The sequence below is a fragment of the Tachyglossus aculeatus genome, chromosome 11 (genome assembly GCF_015852505.1).
Source record: "Tachyglossus aculeatus isolate mTacAcu1 chromosome 11, mTacAcu1.pri, whole genome shotgun sequence".
Lineage (NCBI taxonomy): Eukaryota > Metazoa > Chordata > Mammalia > Monotremata > Tachyglossidae > Tachyglossus > Tachyglossus aculeatus.
The window spans coordinates 36,133,114-36,152,926 of record NC_052076.1 but is presented as its reverse complement, the minus strand read 5'-3'; the positions used below and the strand labels follow the sequence as shown (position 1 = coordinate 36,152,926).

General features: G+C 43.9%; 1 long non-coding RNA gene across 1 annotated transcript in view; it reads left to right on the top strand.

Moving 5' to 3' along the window:
• Nucleotides 1–5,782: 5,782 nt before the first annotated feature.
• Nucleotides 5,783–19,813, top strand: part of LOC119934050 — a 64,807-nt gene continuing 50,776 nt past the window's right edge. Inside the window, exon 1 of the long non-coding RNA XR_005452849.1 lies at nucleotides 5,783–5,852. This is a non-coding gene — a long non-coding RNA (uncharacterized LOC119934050). The remainder of the gene's footprint in view (nucleotides 5,853–19,813) is intronic.

Here is a 19,813-nt window from a genome sequence, read left to right as displayed (position 1 = left end):
AAATCCTCCTCTCTGGCCTGAGAGCTGTTGTCTTCTCAAGTCACCTCAAGGTGATCTCTCCTCCTTCACCCCTGTCCACTGCCGAAAGAGTCAGTCTGTGGCATAATAATAACTGTGGTATTTTTTAAGTGCTTACTGTGTGCTAAACACTGTAGTAAGCATTAGGGTAGTTACAAGATAATCAGGTCGAACACAGTCCCTGTCCCTCTTGGGGCTTCAAGTCTAAATAGGAGGGAAATCAGGTATTGAATCCCCTTTTATAGATGAGGAAACTAAGGTCCAGAGAAGTTAAATGACTTGTCTAAGGTCACATAACAAGCAAGTGACAGAGCCAGGATTAGAATCCAGGTCCTTTGACTCCCAGGCCCATGGTCTTTCTGTTAGGCCCAGTGTTGGGAAAGGGTCTCCTGTGAGCCCCACCATGTAGGACAGGGACTGTGTCCAACCTTATTAACTCGTACCTACCCCGGCACTTAGTGCAGTGCCCAGCACACAGAAAGTGTTTAAGAAATACCATTAAAAAGCAAATTGAAAACAGAACCCTCCCTTTCCACAAGGCCCATTCTACCTTGGCATCTCACCTGGTATTTTTCTCTTCCTGGCCTCTCTGCCTGTACTCCCTGCCTTGGGGGTTCATTGTTCAGTTGTATTGGCTTGGTGAAACAGGATGGGAGGTTCTGAGAGGAGGAGATGATGAAATGATTGGATCCTCTTTCCCTGGAATGGAGGGACCTCCGGGGACCTGTGTAAGGAGTGGGGGCTGGTGAGGCAGGAACACATCAGCTTCGTGTTAGGCTGGGGTGAGCCCACCCAACAGCTTCACGATTCATATGTCTCCCAGGTCCCTCCCCCAGCTCTGGGGGCCCTAAGGAGGCTCTCTCTGTGCCTACTGGGCCCCCATTTTCAACCTGAGCAAACATGGGTCTGGGAAGGAAAGAAAGCACGTCTGTCTGACTCTCAACCAAGTTGGGGCGCGTTTAAACCTGGGTCCTGAATACAGAAACCCCTCACAGGTCCAGGTTGCATGAGAGCTGGTGTGTTGCGGGGAGGGCAAATGATTGCTAAGGGGGGACCCCAGAGTGGAGCCTTTGTTATGGCCCCAAGGTGACACCCGTCTCCATCTGGGACAGGGGCGAGAACCGCTCCCCGATGGTCAGTGGCTGGCGCTGCTCCACTGGGGCCGGGGGACCTGGAAGAACTGAACTCTGGGAGAGGATGGGGTGGGCAAGGGAGCGAGGGCTCCACACTCACAGAATGAGTAAGGCTGTTGTCAGTTCTGCCCCTGCTTTGGGGGAAGAGTTTAGCATTTCTAATCCCAGAGTCCGAGAAAGGAAAATATTGGCCGCCACAGTACAAACATCTCCGTCCTGAAAGAAAATGTTAATTTCCCCCCAAATCAAATGTTGACATTTGTGTCATCTGGCACTGAAGGGGCATCACCTGGGAGAACAGGACTCCTCAGACCCAGGAGAGGGAGACGGTCTGCCTTCGGTCTGCCTTCTGAGGTTTGAACCCTGGCCGGGGCCTTAAGCGGAACTGTTTTGGTTTCGGGTCCCTGCATAGTATGAATTGGCACAATCTACTTCTTAAAGGGAAACCCGGTTATTCGGATCCATATGTGTTCCTCGGCCACGCAGCGCCTGGCGTCAGCTGGTGAAAACTGGGTCCCACGGGGCCAGAGCTGGCAGGGAGTCAGATCCCCAGGGAGGCGGTATTCCATCTGGAGAAGCAAGAGAGGCAGATGGGTGGGGAGCAAGTGAGAAGCAGTAGCAGTGGAAGTCCTAACGGGATTGCAGCTGTAAATGTATATCCAGAGGCCCTCTCGACTGTCTTAATTCCCTCACTGAGCTTGGCACCTACATTTTAAAATTTAGAATTAAGTCTCCCCACCCTCGCTGACCTCCCTCACTTATTTTGCCTCTCCCCCACCCCAACACGCACATACATCCACTCACACACACACACTTTAACTTGTTAAGTTTGAAAGATGATATATACACACAGTTTGCTTTGCCAGGCAGCGCAGTTAAGGCTGAGATTAATGCAGAGGGGCTGGTGCAGCAGTGCCGCAGAGAGGCGTGATCAGAATACAAGATGGAACACAGGGGAAAGGCTAAGAAATATGTCTGGGCTTGGAGTTTACACAAGTCTCCTTAGCAACTTGCCTGACATTTTTCCTTTAATATTTTGTGTGTGTGTGTGTCTGTGAGCCCCCAGCGAGTAAAGTATTAGTTCAGTTTAACCCCTTCTCTTGGGCTCAATGTGTTGTTTCAATTTGGTGGGGTGACTCTTTTAGTTTTTCTTCTGCACCCCCCCCCCCAACTTTCCTTCCCCCTTTTAGCTCTCCCTCGTTTGCATTGTGACTGTCTGGACAGTTGACCGCTTTCCAGAAACTCGCATCTCACCCTGGGAGACGATAGTGCCTGCTTCTGATGCCACAGCTGTGGTGGTTAGCTGGCATTTCCTAGCTGCTTCCAGAGAGAGAGAGAGAGAAAGAGAGAGAGAGAGAGAGAGAGAGTCTGTGTGTGTGTGCATGCAATAAGGCTAGTGAAAAAAAAAAGAATTGTCAAGCTCCCCCTTTCTCCCCCCCATCCTCCAACCCCCCCCCACCCTCCAACCCACCCCCAACCCCCCACATACAAAAAAATCTCATTGGAAGACGAGTCTAAAACCCTTAGGAGAGGCTGGCTTTTAGTGATCAAGGTACGTGGGATTTTGTGTTACTGTGTGTGTTCCAAGGGAGAAATGAACAGGCACTCCAGTGGTTTTACTGCCAAATGCTATACCTTGAAATAACTCCAAGGAACATAGTTTCTGCCTCACTTGAGTTGCTTTTGAAATCTTGCTGTTTGTTCCTCCCTCTCTCTGCTCGCTTTCGCTTCTCTCCTCTCTCCCTCTCCCTCTCTCTCCTTTCTCTCTCTCTGTCTCTCTCTCTCTGTCTCTATCTCTCTGTCTCCCTCTTTCTCTTCTCTCTCTCTCTCTCTTTCACTCTCCCTCTCTCTCTTTCCATAGAGAAAAAAGGAAACAAGCCAAAAAAATTTTGAAGGCTTGATCTTGGCTCTTTTACAAACAGATGTTGCTTGTCATTCCGCTGTTAAGCAGACACCAGATTGGAGCAAGCAGCAGTTTAGGGGGGACGGCTGCGGAGTCTGAAAAAGTAGGGGGGCCAAAACAATGGTGTGGGGTACATAGTATTGTCGGGGGGGGTTTGGTGGGTTTTTTTTTTTTTACTTTCCGGAATTTAGTTTAAAGATGACAGCCACAATTTTTCTATTATAAAAAATATTGAATGGGAGAAAAGTGGCAAATACTAGAGACTGAAACCCCTAAGTTATACCAGCTGCGATATCCTGTGGGTGCAATGCACCCAGAAGGGTTCTTTTGGGAATTTTAAGGCACTATCGGTAAGTGAGTGTTTACTCTGGACTCAGGCAGAGAGCCTTCCGTTTCTGCCGTAACCCAGTTCTGATGGAGTTGTCAGTAGATTCTGTCTGTAAGTACCATTGTGGAGGCTGGAGGCCTTTTGTCGCCTCTTCCAGAACAAAAATCACATTGTTATACAGTAAATGTTCTAACGAAACCCTGATTCTTTCCATATTGTCGATCTTTTTGTTTTTGCTGCATGTGCGATCTAATTTAATCCACAATTTTCCCCCTTCTTTTCTCGCTTTCTAATCGACTTGCAAAATGCTCGGGATTAAATATGCCTTTGAACCGAAAGAGTTAAAATGAGTTGGCAGCAGAACAGCAGTTTAGAAGAAAATCCGTCCGTTTAAATGAAAGAAATCACAGGCAGCCATCTGATTTTGAAATTTTGCATCTTCTGCTTCCATTTTAGAACCCGATGTTGAATTAAGTCAAGAAAATGTTGCATACTTTGCTTCTCCCTTGTGATAGAAAAGATCTCGGGCAGTGGTATCTTGGTTTACTATTCCAAAAAACAAAACAAAACAAAATCCAGGATAACAATTTTGTACAAACTTACTCTTCTCTGAACTGAAAGTAGCCTCTTCCCTTCCCCAGCTGCACACAAAACTTGTGACTGACATTTCTTCTTTGTTTTATCGCTCGAAAGAGATTTGCCTGATATTTCTGCTGTATCGAACTCTGAGGCAGTTGGCGTTCTGGTTGGCTATGGGGTTTTAGTCCTCTGTGCTCAGCAAGTTGCAGTTTCTGCCCTGAAAAGTCCTCCACAAATACCCAACGAAATGGGGAGAAATCTTTCTGATTTCCCACGCTCTATCCTGCCCATTCCAGCGTCTGTGGGGCTGTTTTTCAAGTTCCTCTTCTAGTTTTACAAAGCCTCCCATTTTCCTATTTCACTTCCCGGGACGGTGTTTATTTTAGGATGACTTCCAAATTCTACCCATTCTAATTGGTCCCAATTCTAATTTTCTGTTTAGCTAAAAGGAACCCGAAAGACCTGCTGGCACTGCTTTCCCTCTTTCTCTGGCCTGTCTTTCCTGCATCGACTATGATTCAGCCTCGATCAGGTAGAAAGTGCCTACAGACCCCTAAGTTGGCCCGTTTGACAGAATCTTGCCACGTTGTAGTCTGTAAACCCCTCAGAATGGCATCGATCGAGGATCTGGATGCTACTTAGCACAAGACAAATTACCTTTGGAGAAAGGCAGGGCCAGGACATGCTGCTTTGGTTTTGGCGACTTTTGGCCAAAATGAGGGCGGTAAAGGGTGGCAGGGGAATTGCTGCTAAAAAAACTGGAATGCCACAGGGAGGCTGAACAGAACCGCTCTCTCTCTGTTCCATAACTCTCAGGCAGATGTGAAGCCTATAGCTTTGACTGGGCTCAAATAGAAGTCCAAGATGAATTTATCTCCCCCGCCCCTTAGAACCAAATTGGTGTTCCATGATCCTGAATGGGAGGGGTACACCTTTAAAAAAGGAAAGGAAAAAAGAGTGAGAGAGGAAATCTTGCTGTCGGTGCCGTTATGCTGACATCACAACGTATCTGGTGTTCAAGTCCACGGCTGGGCAAAACTCAAGTAATTTTTTTCCCCTCCTTGCAGGCAGCTGCAGGGTTAGTTCGCTTTTACATTACTAAAGGAACAATAAAATGAAAGGCAAAACCGGCGTCTAAAACATGGCCAATGAAAGGAAGGTGGAAAGGGAGCCAAGAATCCTGCAGGGGTGGAGAGGAGAAAAGACTCCATGAATCCACCAGAATGAGGGATTGTGCTTCTCTCCAACCATCCCATCTGCGGAGGGAAATCATTACTTCAGAATGCTTTCAAAGAGTCAAAAAGTTAGAACGCGGACTTGATGATGCTACCTCGGTCCAGGTAATCATCCCCCAGTTTGATTCTCCTTTAGTTCACCGGGCTTGTGGAAAGAGTGGGATTCTTGCTCCCACTCATTGTTTAGACAAGTGCCTGGCTCTTCCCAAACCTAAAAGCTGGGAAATGTTTTGGGATAAACTCACAATTCCTCTGGGATCAGGCCCCTGACTTATCCCCAGGGCCCACCACGAGCTGGGGATTGCTAGGTAAACCACAACGGCCTTTGATTTTCAAAGATTTTGTATTGTTTTTCCCGCAGCGTGAAAAATGGGGTAAATGAATGCCTCTAATTTTGAATTTTAAGTGCTATTTTATTTCAATCGATTGATCAATCAATGATATTTATTGAACATTTGCCTCTGTCCTCCCTGCTTTGGCTTAGTCCTGATCCAGCGTCCAGAAAAATTAAGGTGGATTTGAAAAAATTCCTTTGTTCATTTACCATAAACAACAACACGGTTTTGTTTTCCAGATGTGGGCGATTTTGCTGCTCTCAGGCCTAGCAAGATGGCCGCAGGTTTGAAATCGAGTTCATCTACAGCTCCTCCTTGCAGGTAATGAAATTTCCATCTTTTTTAGAAACCTGTTTCTCCTTAGCTATTGCAGGCTTATATTGAGAAGTTTTAAAAAATGTTATTCTGAAAAATAATTGCGTTTGCAAAAGCAATGTGTGCTTCCCAGAGCGCTTAGCTTAAAGATGAATTAGGAGCGGTGGGGTCGTTTTCTTATGGGGGAAAGAAGAGATGGGTGCAGCCCAAGAAATGGGCTAGGAGCCATGGTGTACGGCTAGGTGTCGAAGGGGAATTTCTTTGCAAATGAACGTTTTTCAATGTGAGCGCTTTCTGGGCCACTTACAGACCAAAGCCCTTCAAGACTGTTAGGAAAAATGTTCCCTGGCCCGGAATCGGGAGTATATCTCCCCATTCAGCCGCAGAGTATTTCAATTCAAATTCAATTTGGTTGGTCATTTCCACCCCCTTCCTAGTCTTCTCCAACTTTCTAATGCACTTTGAGCTTCATGCGGTTAGGCCCGATATGTAGCCCAGTGATTATGGAATCATGCTCTGCGCTGTAATCAATGTTTTCACTTTGGCCCTGGGTGATCAGTGCCGTAGCATGGACACTGTCCTGGAACCATTTACATTTGGGACAAGCAGTCAGTGAAAGACTTTAGCTTTCCCCACCCAGGTGATTTTTCTCTTAGCTGAATCAAAACACCTCTCACTGCATTCATATTGTCCCTATCATCTGGATTGGTAAATTTGATTCTCTCCTCTTGAATTAATCCTGTGATGTTGGCAACCACTCTTCAGAGTCTAACTCTGGGTTTCCCAAAGAGAACTCCATAATACTTTCTTAAAAGTCCCTTTGAGATGCCAAGTAAAAATATTCCAGTGAATTAAATTCTTACTTTTGCCCCTGGCAGCATGCAGAACGGGAAAAAGATAAGGTATCCTTTTCGGCAGTCATTATGACCGATTCTGAAATTTGACTGGGTCTTCTCTCTGTAGTCTGGATGGGTGGTGTTCGGATTTTTTTTTTCAATTCCTGCACTTGAAAGCAATTAATTTTCTCAAAGCCCTAAAGGGCTAGGAACTGCTAGAATTCCTCTGGCCCAGCCATTTGTCTCAGAAAGATAGAGAAATGGTCCCGTGTGAAATTAATTCTCTGAACTCCTTTCTGTGTCCGCCGAGGAAGGCAAAGAGGGTGGGTCCAATTGACAGAGCCGTGCCTATTTGAGTAACTGTCTGCTTTCTGGACATTTCCCGATTCACCCTTTTACAAACATTGCTTCTAAAAAATGAGTTCTTATTCTTTTCAGGAACATGTGTGCAACCCTTTCCATTTTAATGAATGAATTAGGATATATCCAGGATGTTCTAAACCTCCTTAAAGGCAGTCGGGTGGCTCGCTCCCAAACAACCCTGTTTCTGTTGCACGTTCTCGGGAAGGAATAAAGATAAAAGATGTCCAGTGCCAGGGAGGGGGCGGGGAGTGGGTGAGAGCATTCACCACAAAGAGAGGTGCCCCTTTAGACAAAGGAAGAAAGAGCATTTTGGCAAGAGATGGATGGGACTCTGTGACCTCAAAGGAGCCCATGGGATTGTTGCCAAGAGCGGTTCTTGTTGGGAACTGGATTAAGCTGAGGTAGGCCCAGCAGATCCAACCCAAATTCCCATTCCCGTTGATGAGAACGGTAGAGAAGAGACAACAGACCCTATAACGGCCACTTGTCGGGGATTAAAGGGCCGAGAGGGTGAGCCTGAGAAGCTAGAACTTTGAGTCCTCGGAAACCCTCTCTTCCCACCCCATATTTTGGGATTTGTTTGGGAGTGGGGCTCCTTCGGATCCATCCGGTCGGTGTATCTTTCTAGTTTGGCCTCAGTGACCTTGGGGCTTCAGTTCACCACCAGGGCCTCTGGACAGAGAGCCCCAGAGTGCAGGAGGGCAGGAAGAAGCAAATCCCGACCTCAGTGCCATTGGAAAGCTCTTCCCATTGATAAGGGGAAAGATATTTCATATTTCCTTGGCTGGGCCTACTAGCCAAAGAGACCCAGGGCCAGTCCCTCTGGAAGAACACCAGAGATGGCCACTTTTTCCCCATCCCCGTGCATGATTCATTCATACATACAATTGTATTTATTGAGCACTTACTATGTGCAGAGCACTGCACCAAGTGCACAGAATGAAAATAAACATGTACATTCCCCGACCACAGTGACACTGCCCTTGTCACCAGGAGGTAATAATGGGAACCTGCATCCTGATGACCTGTGTTGCCTCTTGCCCTCTGCTCAAACCGTGAAAACATGCAAATATTTTATAGGTCGTCCTTGGCAATTCCAAGGGAGAGTGAACAGTATCAGCCAGGATCAACTTTATACGTGGGAATTTTTCAGAGCTACAGAGGTTGGGGTTTCTGGGTGACATGATGAAATAGGTACACACACCTATACACACAGACACATCAATCGATCAGTCGTATTTGTTGAGCACTTACTTTGTGCAGAGCACTGTACTGAGTGCTTAGTTCATGTGCAGGTGCACCCACATTTGGCTAATACAAACACACAGCAAAGCGTGCTCACAATTCACCCTCATGCACAGAAAGCACCTGCACGTGTTATGCGCATTCACCCACACAATGCACGCACGCCCCCAAATCCACACCTCCTTTCTCTTTGCTCAGCACTACCATTCAGACTGATCTTCAAATTGAAGTTGTCATTTCGATTTAAATACAGTCCCATATAAAATGGTGATTATTTTCTGGAAATGAAGGCCGCCTGCATTAGTAGCACTTGCTAGTTTTTTCCAGTTGTTCCTAAATCTGCCAAAATGGAATGAGAAAGAAGCTTGGGTGGGTGCCGGGGGCTGAAGAGAAAATGGGACAGAAGGAAACTCTTTCATCAAAGGATGGTTTTGGAAAGGAAAACAACTTCCATTTTTTTTTTTTTTTAGTGACTTTGTGAGTCTCTCACACAAATCCAAGAAATGCCCTTACTGAGTGTGCATGTACAGTACTGCTAGATGCAAACCCTTGAGGGGCAAGTATTTCCACGAACAGGGGCGACACCCTGAAATATATCCTGGTCACCCTGCACTGCATGGGTTGAATTCACGGGGGTGGCGGTGGGGAGCGACGGAGGGGGATTTGGAAGCCGTGGCTTGGCCATGGAGGGTCATAGGTTTCCCTCTTTGGATCAAGGCGGAAATTTACTAACAGCTTCTCACAGTTTCATCCACAGACACACCCAACACCCCCCACCCCCACCCCAAAAGAGAGAAGACTCTGGAGCCTGTTGCCACAAACCCGTAGATCCGAACTTGTGGTGATATTCCACACAAGCTTGTGTCTATAGGTATGTGTCTGTGGGCGATCTCACAAGACGCAGGACTTTTATTTATGCCATTTTACCTGCCATAAAAGGCGATGGTGTCAGGGTGGGGTGGGGGAGACTTTAATCACTCCTCCAGAACGAGAAGTTAAGGTGGTGCTGTGGCCCTGCAGGACTCTATTCTGGGTCTTTTGTTGTTTTTCTTTGCTTTCTTTTTTGGTTAGAAGAAAAATACTCCTGGGTTGGCCTGAATAACAGATCTCAGGTGTCAGACTGAATAAACTAAGATTACAGGTGACTGGCGAGAGGGACCCATAGGTCGGTTCATTCTAATATCCAGCCGCTGATAGATGAGTAAGCATTTCGCCAGACCTGGTTTTGTTTTGCTTCCCCAAAGATTGATTAATTGGTATGTGAACAGAGTTATTTGCGGTTTTCTCTGGAAAGTGACAGTGACTTGTTTATGAGACCATTATTCCAGAAGCTTTGCCCCTCCATACCTCCCCCACCGGTCTGGCAGCTTCTCTCTCTCTCGCTGTTCCCCAACTACAGTTAACAGACTTGCAGAGAGATGGACAAGCCACATTTCCTGGTGGAGTCAGGTGTTTTGGAGTCAGGTGTTTTCTTTCACCATGAACAAAATTATTGGGGAACAGATGTGACCAGCAGTTGTCACCCCGGCCAGCTGAAGGACTCTTCCTTTAGATTGTTTTGTTTGTCTTCAAAATGTCTGCCATGAGGGGATGGAAGTCATTTTTCTCTTGCCACTTAAGCCTCCCCTTATTGTGAGATGAAGTAGAACTGGAAAAGAAAATAGCTTCAGACCAAACTAAAATGAATTAGTTCTGTTTCAACCTCCTAGACGACTTGGGTGAAAATTAATCTGAGCCATCATCGTTCCTTATGATCGAAAATATGATCAGGAATTTCAGTCAGATTATTTTGGGGGTATTAATATTAACAGCTAAACTGGTGTCAAGGTTTGATAAGGAATCAGGGTTGGGTGGGCCATCAAAAGAAGAATTTGGAAATTCAGGTCCAATTCTTGCTTTTTATTTCGGAGGTGAGAAGAGGAGGTTCCCAGTCTTCTTCTGGACACCATTTAGTTCAGAATGGGTTAATAATAATAATAATAATAATAATAATAATAATAATAATAATAATAATAGTTGTATTTGTTAAGCTCTTGCTATGTGCCGAGGACTATACTAAGCCTCACATGGTTCTCACAGTCTAAGAGGGAGAACAGGTATTGAATCCCCATTTTGCAGATGAGTACAGATGGGGAAGCAACATGGAATAGTGGATAGAATATAAGCCTGGGAGTCAGAAGGCCATGGATTCTTATCCCGGCTCTGCCACATCTCTGCTGTGTGACCTTTGGCAAGTCACTTAGCTTTTCTGTGAATCAGTTCCCTCATCTGTACAATGGGGATTGAAACTGTGAGCCTCATGTGTCCAACCCTATTTGCTTATATCCACCCCAGCGTTTAGTACAGTGACTGGCACATAGAAAGCACTTAGCAAATACCAGAATTATCATTATTATTATTATTATTATTATTATTATTACAGTACTACGGGCATAGTAAAGAACTCTGTATACAGTAAGTGCTCAATAAATACCACTGATTGATTGATTGGTTGACTGGGACACTATCCTATTAGGACAATGCAGGCATAGATTCCCTTATTGTAGAGATTGGGATGCTTGTGATTTGTGATACATTGTTTATCACAAGAGAATAAGGTCTTTTTTATTTTATATTTTTATGGTATTTTATTTATTAATTTATTTTATATTTTAATGGCATTTATTAAGCGCTTACTATGTGCAAAGCACTGTTCTAAGCACTGTGGGGGTTACAAGATGATCAGGTTGTCCCATGGGGGGCTCACAGTCTTAATCCCCATTTTACAGATGAGGTAACTGAGGCACAGAGAAGTTAAGTCTTTTAGACTGTGAGCCCACTGTTGGGTAGGGACTGTCTCTATATGTTGCCAATTTGTACTTCCCAAGCACTTAGTACAGTGCTCTGCACACAGTAAGCGCTCAATAAATACGATTGATTGATTGATTGATTAAGTGACTTGCCCAAAGTCACACACCTGACAATTGGCAGAGCCGGGATTTGAACCCATGATCTCTGACTCCAAAGCCTGAGCTCTTTCCACTGAGCCACACTCAGTGCTAACTATATGCCAGGCACTGTACTAAGTTCTAGCATAGATACAGTAGAAGCAGCGTGAGTTAGTGGGAAGAGGTCATGGGTTCTAATTCCGGCTCCACCACTTGTCTGCTGTGTGACCTTGGGCAAGTCACTTCACTTCTCTGTGCCTCAGGTAGCTCATCTGTAAAATGGGGATTAAGACTGTGAGCCCCACATGGGACAACCTGATTACCTTGTATCTACCCTTGCATTTAGAACAGTGCTTGGCACATAGTAAGTGCTTAACAAATACCATTATTATTATTATTATTATACAAGCTAATCAGGTTGGACAAAGTCTCTGTCCCATATTGGGCTCACAGTCTTAATCCCCTATTTTACAGATGTGGTAACTAAGGCACAGAGAAGTTAGATGATTTGCCCAAGGTCACACAGCCTATGAGTGACAGAGCCGGGATTAGAACCCAGGTCCTTTTGACCATATGTATATATGTATATATGGTTGTACATATTTATTACTCTATTTATTTATTTATTTATTTTACTTGTACATTTCTATCCTACTTATTTTATTTTGTTGGTATGTTTGGTTCTGTTCTCTATCTCCCCCTTTTAGACTGTGAGCCCACTATCGGGTAGGGACTGTCTCTATGTGATGCCAATTTGTACTTCCCAAGCGCTTAGTACAGTGCTCTGCACATAGTAAGCGCTCAATAAATACGATTGATTGATTGATTGATTGACTTCCAGGTCCATGCTCTATCCACTAGACCACACTGCTTCTGCAAAGGCTGGGCCCAGAGGATGTCAATGTTCATGTGTTTTCCTTTGAGCTGGTTCTGCAAAGCTTCAAGGCCGTTTGAATGTATATCCCAGCTATTCCTCAACCTGCCAAGATGTTTCTGTTTTTATTAGGGATTTGTAGAACACTAAATCTAGGGGAAAAATTCTCTGTTTCCTCCTCTTTGGTGTTTGTCATGTTTATTACTTTGCCCCAGGGGAGCACACACCCAGGCAGCAAAATAGCTAGTAGAGTTCAAGTGCATCTTTGAAGTGGTTGCCATCTAATGGATGAACCAAGGACGAAAAAGAGGCAGCTAGGAATGTGAAATGTATACCCACAGTAGGTAGGCTCTTGGTGGGTATGTGGAAGCTCTCGTAGCATCCTCCGATCATTTTAAAGCAAGCTAGGAGGAGAAATTCCTTGGAATTTCAGTGAGGAAATGATGGCTACAGAGCAAGGATCCCTATCGTCCAGTGGTCAGGGAACCAGGACATTCTGGGTTCTCGTTGTGACAGAGCTTTTGAATAGAATTGATTCAACTCAATTGATTCAACTCAATTGATTCCAAACCACTTGCTCCTTAGGAGATTTGTGGATAGTCTGCATGGAATTTCTTAGAAAAGGTGCGATTCATTTTCTAGGTTCGCCTTAGTGAAAAGAGAAAAACTAAGCACTCAATATCCCTGTCTCTTTATAAAGTCCATATCCCTCATTTCAGTGGCTTATTGGAAGTGATTGTTTCCTCCTAGAAATGAAACAAAAACTCTTACTCATTTCCAGCCGCAGCATTTTACAAGTGCAATTTTTTCAGAATTCAGATGACAATTTCTGTATGGTGCATTTGGATTCTTTTTTTTTTTAATGTTATTTGTTAAATGCTTACTATGTACCAGGCATTATACTACGTGCCAGGGGTAGATACAAACTAGTCAGGTCAGACACAATTCATATCCCACATGGGACTCACAGACTTAATCCCCATTTTACAGATGAGGTAACTAAGGCACAGAGAAGTAAAATGACTTGTCCAAGGCCACACAGCAGACAAGCAGCAGAGTCGACATTAGAACCCAGGTCTCTTCACAGCCAAGTTGTCATTTTGCATTGGTACAGTGCTCAGTGCACTACAGTATACTCCCTTGAAGTGCTCAAAAGATTCAACAGATGCTTCTGAGTTGTTTTGGTTTCTTACATCTTCAGGAGCATCTAGTAGTAGTTACAGTATTTGTTAAGCACTTGCTACGTGCCAGGAACTGTACTAAGTGCTCAGGTGGATTCCAGTAATAGTATTTATCACCGAACATTGTACTAAGTTCTGGGAAAGAAACAGATGCATGAGGTAGTATCTTTAGGTCTTCATTTGACATTCAGACCAATTCTTCAAAGGTCTTGCACATAGGGAATCCATCCCATGCTATTCAGAGAGTCAAAGATTTGATATATTTTGAGGGGTGTGGATAGAGTCAGCTCAAATCCCAATTTGTGACAGATTGATCCCCAAATCTATTTCCACCTATGTGGAACCCCTGTTGAGAAGTCCCTGAAGGACTTTGGCAATCTCAGTGTAATGAACTGAAGGACTCACCATCTCCTTCTCTTTGCAGTTTGTGTTTTAATTGCTCTGTTTCCAATAGGAATTTTATGACATCATTCCATATCATAATTACGCGTTGCTGTTACACGACTGCAAATATTTACACTAATTGCATAATGAATGTAATTGCACTAATTGAGTAAATATATGATAATGGGCTAAAATCAGTGTAAATAAACAAAGAAATTCGCACAATCAAAATAAGAGGGCATTAAAATCTATTAGTATTCCCTGGCCAAACCTCTCAAAAGCAAGAATAGTCCCAGAGAAAGATTGGTTCTTCACATCCAAGTATCCCACGTCCAAGTATCTCTGAGTCCACAAAGTGAGGTTAACTGAAGATGTGAATATTCCTTCGGATTCTCTAAAAGGGAATCTAGTCACTATCCTTTTGATGGCAGGACATATTATACTGATGACGTGTCTCGATTTAGGTACATTCAGTGGGAGAAAATGGGAGCCCTGTTGCTTTTAGGAATTTGTCTCCATTACATGGAAAGTCCTCATTCTCTATCCCTCAACCCTGGGCTCTAATAATTGGAAAATCTTTGTGAGATTTTTGACTCCAGTTATAGAGCAAATTGGGGAATGACAAAATGGTCCCCTGAATTCCTAAGTGGCCCAGAGTCTGGATTTGGTTAACTTGATCTGTCAATCAATCGGTGGTATTTATTGAGTGCTTACTGGGTGCCAGGCACTTTATGAAGTTCTTGGGAGAATACAGTGGCAGAGTGGATAGAGCACGGGCCTGGGAGTCAGAAGGTCATGGGTTCTATTCCTGGCTCTGCCACTTGTGTGGTCTTTGACCTTGGGCGAGTCACTTCACTTCTCTGTTCCTCAGTTACCTTATCTGTAAAATGGGGATTGAACTGTGAGCCCCACATGGGACAGGGACTGTGTCCAACCCTTTTTGTTTGTATCCACCCCAGCACTTAGTACAATGCTTGACACATAGTAAACACTTAACAAATACCATCATCATCATTATTATTATTATTACAGTACGATAGAATTGGTAGACACCATTCCGGCCAACATGAAACTTATAGATTGGTGGGAGTTTTACTATCTGAGTTTTGTGTTAACCCAAAATGGTGATCAGTGGAAAATCTCAGCTGAACTGTTGGACTCGGACTGTGTCCTACCTGATTATCTTGAATCGACCCTGTTGTTTAGTACAGTGCCTGGCACATAGTAAGTGTTCAACAAACACCATAATCTTCATCATTACCATATTCAACTGTGCTGCCTCTGCTGTCAGTCCAGAGACCTCATCCCCCCCCAACCCTGATAATCCAAGAGTCAAGCCAGGGGACCTTCCTGGAAATGGCTCTTAACCTCCCGTCCCCTGTGGCCTACCTGTGAGGAATAAGGTCCCTTGATGATTTGAGAAAATTCTGGAATTTCCATGCAGGGAAGTGTTGGGTGGGTCATTCAGTCGGTCAACCCTGTGGAATTGAGCAGAGTCCTAGGCTTGGATCCATGGAAAGTAACGAAAGGAGAAAAAAAAAAGCTAGGTCTCCATCCTTTCCAGAATCCTACATGGAAGTAGAGGGAGGCATAACACAACTGCACAAAGACACACAACGTAAGGGAAATACCTTCCAAATTAGAGAAACACCACAAGAGCCCAGCGAATGGACACACACAGGCCTTTTGTCTAGAGATCTAGATAAATGCTGATAATATATGGATGGAAATTGGAGGGCCTAGAGATTTGTGAGGTTAATCTGGGAAGACTTCACCGAGGAGATGACTTGATTAATAGAGCAATGCAGGAAGAAATTGCTATGGCTCAATAAGGAGAACTATTCTGAACTGAGGAATCAATCGATCAATCAATCAGTATTGAGTGTTTACTATGTTCAGAGCACTGTACTGAGTGCTTGGGAGGGTACAATACAACCGAATTAGCGAAACGTTCCCTGCTCACAATGAGCTTATAGTCTAAAGGGGGAGACAGATAATAATATGAAGTCCAGGTATTATTTTTAGCAAGTTGGTAATTATGCTTCAGAGGTTACTGGTTGCCTGTGATTATGGGATTTGAAAGCATTTACTCATGGACTGGATATTTTACAGCTTCACCGATGCTCTAAATCCTCTGTCCTTATAGTGGTGATGGAATCATGGTTGGTGTTCTCCAGACAATGGAGAGGTGGGTGCAGAGTTTACCAAGTGTGGTTCTTGGAGATAAACTTTGTCATAGCTAAATTAAAAAGTTATTGTGAGAGATTAGCTGAATGTGTGGCTGAGCTTGTAAGTGTTAAATATGTGATCAATATGCACTGTGAAGCTTATATTCTGGAAAATCACAAATTCACTTGCTATGAAGCTTATATTCTGTAAATACGTACAAGTGTAACTCACTTGTAGCATGGCCTCCATAAGTCTTCTGGGGTCTTTCAGATGGCGAAAACTGTCCACTTTGTTCTTGATCATGTCATTTCCTTATGTAATGATGTTTTACGAGATGGTCTAGGATGGATGACAATTTCCCCAAAAGTGCTTTTTCCTAGTCCTTCCAACAGGTAGCCAAGTTCAAGTTTCTTCCCCTTTCCAAGTATAGGCAGTGCATGTAACAGACCATAACATTACTTCCGCATAACCCGAACCACTGTGCTGTCACATCAAAATAACCATAATTTTGGGGAGCAACCATGTGGCCCAATCCCCTCATTTTTTTTCCCAACCTTTCTGTTTGCAGAATAAAGGATCTAGGACCAAGATTTCTCTTTATTTTCTTTAACCCTGCACCTTTGGTTTGAAGATAGGTTTTTTTCTTCTAACGGCTGAGCCATCAGTGACAGCCCAAGGAAGGCGGGTAGACTGACTCTTAACTTTTGATCCCAAGAAATGACCCTTGGAATGCCGGTACCCAGGTTGAGGTAGTAGGTTGTATAGTTTAGAATTACATCAAGGGAGATAACTGTACAGCCTCCTAGCTTTCCCTGGGACCTGCCAAAAGCATCATGGGTGAATGAACATGGTCCTTCGAAGGCTTTGTCTTTAGGAACGCCCTTTCAAGGTAAGGCTTGGTAAAGAGCTATTTTACAGATGTTATAGAGTGGTTGTCCTATCTTGATACTTGCATTATTTCTGTGGTCTTTGCCACTGGAAGAGTAGAACTCACTTGGAATTTTTTTGTGCTTTCTTTAAGTCCTAATGTTGAAGCTTTTCCATTCCCCTCATGGGAACCTCCCAAAGTGATGTAAAGCATGGCTGTTCATGAAAGTCCTGGAACAATCTGTTTGGTGTTGAAAGTAACTGGTCTGCATGTTCGTTGATGTGTCTGTTGAGGTGTTGAGTTCGCTTGCCTCCTGTTAGAGCCTGCATGTATTCCCCCCAGAATTACTAGGGACATGCATGGATGGCTTCTGATGGAGAAATATTGTACTAGAGTGTAAGCCAATTCAGTTTATTAGTGAAGGCCCAATATAATACTTTGAATTCACATTTCGACGAACTTCTAAGGAGTCTGAAGTCCTAAATGTTTTAAAACATGTGGAGCAGCTGGGAATTTTTGTCCTAATTAACAATCTAGGAGAATGAAGTCGGAAAGATGAAATAACTTGCCTGAAGGGTAGGTAGAGATTCAACAAATAGGGTCAGGACCAGCGCCCCTAAGTCAGGCTGTGCCGTAGCAGGCACCAAGTGTCTACAAGAGGTCATCTAATCCAGCCCCCTGCCAATAGACAGTTCTGCACTTAACCCTTATGAATTAAATTGGATTCACTACCTGCCCTGCCTTTCTGCTCCACCTCAAAGTGAAAGATTCCTTCAGAGGTATCATGACGATTTGGTGCACAAGTGAAAGCAGTGTGGCCTAGTGGATAGAGCATGGGCCTGGGAGTCAGAAGGACCTGGGTTCAAAATCCCCGCTCCACCACTTGTCTGGTGTGTGACCTTCGGCAATTCACTTCACTTCTCTGTGCCTCAGTGACCTCATCTGTAAAATGGGGTTTAAGACAATGAGCGCCATGTAACAGGGACTGTGTCCAACCTGGTTAGCTTCTCTCTACCCCAGAGCTCAGGACAGTGCTTGACACATAGTAAGCCCTTAACAAATGCCATCGTTATTAGCAAATACCACAAAAAATGTTATCTTCAAAATGAGTCAGAGCTATCGTCACATACCCCGGAGGTCAGGAAAAACTGCTGCCACTTTAGTGTGGAAGCACCAAGAGGTGAAGTGACTTTTCCTTGAGTCACACTGCAGACCAGAGACACCCTCAATTTATGTGTCCTGGGCTGTGCTAAACCCTCCATGAGTAATTGAGGTACGGACCCTTCTGCCAGCCCCTCCCAAATCCCATTTATTCCAAGACTGTATCATAGGCTAGGCTGACTACCTATGACTCTGCTTTATTAGGGTTTGTATATTAAACATCTGCATCCACTTGACATATAAGGACCTACTTAATATTGTTTGTGTAATATTTCTGCGGTTTTTTTTAAAAACAAGTGGGACTTTTTATGACTTATTTGCCTCAGTAGCAAAGGAAGGAGAGGCCCATAGGTCAGAACTAAGGGCAGGCACTAAAGAGGTATGCCACATTCCTGAGAACAAAGCAGACTCCCCAAGTGAAAGAGGACTGTATTTAGGTTTCTGCAGTATTTCATTTCAATGCTGTTTTGCACACTCACCACGTCTGGGTGCAGCCTGTCTGTTGCTTTTTGACTAGTACCACTCTTTCCCACAGCCCAGATGATCCTGAGCCTACCCGCTTCACCCAGTGAAGTATTTGCTCTGTTGAAAGAGGAGGTTTGGACGTTTGCTCAACATATATGGTTTAGGTAATTAGGGTCTCTTTAGAGTACATTTTTATGGATCCCGGGGTAAGTTATTAAAGTTCTCTAGTCCGGGTGTGTAGCACTGCTCTACATGGCCAGACTGCACATTGGGTTTTCGAGTTGAAAATCCAGCCGACGAAGCCACATTTCGGTTTGCGCTGATTGCCATGCATTCAACCATTTTGTTTCTGGGGGGTCAATTCCATTGGAATAATAATAATAAGAAGAATTATGGTACTTGTTAAGCACTTACTATGTGCTAAGCACCGTTCTAAGTGCTGGGTTAGATACGAGCTGATCAGATTGGAAACAACTAGATACTCTTGACAACAACTGGAATTCTCAATGCCAACGAATGACTCTTCTAATAGTGTAGACACACCCAAATTTCCCAAATCCTGGTCAGAAAACCCAATTATTTTGTGTCTGATATGCCATTTGATTCAGGATCCATTGAAGAACATGAGCCATATTGAATCCAAAACATTTAGGGAGAAGTTTTCATATTTTGGGTCAGCACTTCCCCAACACCCATTTTTGTGGCCATGAGATCAGTAAGCTTGTAAGATTCTGTTTATTTATTAGCCAAGGACTCCCTGCTACTTGATTTTAAGTCATCATGTTCTCATTTACTACAATGTGTCGAGAAACAAAGATTTTCAAAATCAATATCCCCTTAGGATCTCCGTCCCATTCCAAGCTTGCTACCGGTCGTCTCAATGAACTTGTTTTCCTAGATGCCTCTGAACTCTCCGTCAGAAAATGAGGGAGTTAATCCATTTTTAGTTCAGGCAAAGTTAATTTGTACACATGAGGTTTCAGACCCAGCTAAACCCCACGTAAACAAATATGCTTTGTTCTTACTAAACCACCCTTCAAGAGTGTTTCCTAAGAGATGATAATATGAAGGTCACGTCTTCAATGGCCCCTCTGATAATAAGATCAATCAAACAATGGTATTTATTGAGCATTTAACGTGTGCAGAGCACTGTACTAAGTGCTTGAGAAAGTACAATTGAGTGGGAGACATAATCCCTGTCTGCCAGGAGTTTACAGTTTCCGTCATATTATAGCATACATTTGAGAAAAATTTATAGCCATTTACATTAGTGGGGATACATGAATGGAGAAAAAAGCCCTTCAGTAACAGCATCTCCTCCAGGAGGCCTTCCCCATTTAATATTCTCTTTTCCCCAGGTTTCTTCTCCCCCTCAACACTTCTTCACAAACTACACTTCTTTACTCCCAACCAATTGCAGCATTTCTGTACATAATGTCTTTCATATTCTACTACTTAAGCCCTCATTCATTTACATGTCCAATTTTTCTTCCT